Source organism: Corylus avellana, chromosome ca2, assembly GCF_901000735.1.
Source record: "Corylus avellana chromosome ca2, CavTom2PMs-1.0".
Classification (NCBI taxonomy): Eukaryota; Viridiplantae; Streptophyta; class Magnoliopsida; order Fagales; family Betulaceae; genus Corylus; species Corylus avellana.
The window spans coordinates 22,629,824-22,632,080 of NC_081542.1; positions in this window are offsets into that span (position 1 = coordinate 22,629,824).

A 2,257-nucleotide genomic window follows, 5' to 3' on the forward strand; every position below is an offset into this window, starting at 1 on the left:
AGAATTATACCTTTACAACAATAGCATTCGAGGTATGTTTAGTCATGCTTTAGTTGATTCATCCAAGGATGTTACAAAGTTATACCTTGACTATAACAACTTTGAAGGTTTGTTTAGTATTCTTTTAGCATTTTATAGATTAAACTTCAATATTTGTTTCTAAATAGTAACTATTTTGTAGGTACTATCCCATCGACTTTGTTTAAGTGCAACCAACTGAAAATTCTATTATTGTCGGTTAATAGATTCAAGGGAAGAGTACCTTTGGAAATTGGAAACTTAACCATGCTTACAAGGTTGTACCTTGCAGATAACAACTTTGAAGGTTTGTTTAGTATTCTTTTACCATTTTATAGATTAAACTTCAATATTTGTTTCTAAATAGTAACTGTTTTATAGGTACTATCCCATCGACTTTGTTTAAGTGCAAACAACTCCAAATTCTATCATTGTCGGTTAATAGATTCACAGGAAATATACCTTCAGAAATTGGGGACTTAATCATGCTCACAGAATTATACCTTCACAACAATAGCATTGGAGGTATGTTTAGTCATGCTTTAGTTGATTCATCCATGGATGTTACAAAGTTATACCTTGACTATAACAACTTTGAAGGTTTGTTTAGTATTCTTTTATTATTTTATAGATTAAACTTCAATATTTGTTTCTAAATAGTAACTATTTTATAGGTATTATCCCATCTACTTTGTTTAAGTGCAAATAACTGCAAATTCTATCATTGTCGGTTAATAGATTCACGGGAAGAGTACCTTTGGAAATTGGAAACTTAACCATGCTTACAAAGTTATACCTTGCCTATAACAACTTTGAAGGTTTGTTTAGTATTGTTTCCGCATTTTATAGATTAAACTTCATTATTTGTTTCTAAATAGTAACTATTTTATAGGTACTATCCCATCTACTTTGTTAAAGTGCAAACAACAGCAAATTCTATCATTGTCGATTAATAGATTCACAGGAAGAGTACCTTTGGAAATTGGAAACTTAACCATGCTTAAAAAGTTATACCTTGCCTATAACAACTTTGAAGGTTTGTTTAGTATTCTTTTAGCATTTATAGATTAAACTTCAATATTTGTTTCTAAATAGTAACTATTTCATAGGTACTATCCCATCTACTTTGTTTAAGTGAAAACAACTGCAAATTCTACCATTGTCGGTTAATAGATTCACGGGAAGAGTACCTTTGGAAATTGGAAACTTAATCATGCTTACAAAGTTTTACCTTGCCTATAACAGCTTTCAAGGTTTGTTTAGTATTCTTTTAGCATTTTATAGATTAAACTTCAATATTTGTTTCTAAATAGTAACTATTTCGTAGGTACTATCCCATCTACTTTGTTTAAGTGCAAACAACTGCAAATTCTATCATTGTCGGTTAATAGATTCACGGGAAGAGTACCTTTGGAAATTGCAAACTTAATCATGCTTACAAAGTTATACCTTGCCTATAACAACTTTAAAGGTTTGTTTAGTATTCTTTTAGCATTTTATAGATTAAACTTCAATATTTGTTTCTAAATAGTAACTGTTTTATAGGTACTATCCCATCTACTTTGTTTAAGTGCAAACAACTGCAAATTCTAACATTGTCGGTTGATAGATTCACATGAAACATACCTTCAAAAATTGGAGACTTAATCTTGCTCATAGGATTATACCTAAACAACAATTGCATTGGAGGAATATTTAGTCATGCTTGAGTTGATTGATCCATGGATGATATCATTGACTCAACATATATGCCTTTTCATTTCCTTCGATGGGCCGGGTACCTTTCAATTGAATATCTAGCAATGTTTTTTTCATCTTGCTTTTGTATTTTTTTTTTTTTTTTTGAGGGGTGGGCTTCATTCAAAAGAGAAAAAGGATAATAAATAAGTAATTTAACATAAATGACTAACATAATTGTTTACTTTGGACGAAACGTTTTTCAAAATATCATGACTAATTAACTGGAAAATCTTCTACTCTGTTAACTTTTTGCAAGACTTACCAAAAATTAATCAAAAGAGACGAGTTTAAATATCTCTTTAAGAAAAGTGAATTTTTCTAAAACGTAGCTTGATTTTATGGTAATTTAAAACAATATTGTCATGGGTTCAATAGCATCATTGGTAAACATTAAAACGTACATTTAGTCTTATTTTAGTCTACTAGAAATTACTTCATTTTTTTTTTTCTTTCTAAATGGTAATTGTTTTACAGGTACCATTCCACCATCTCTATCTAA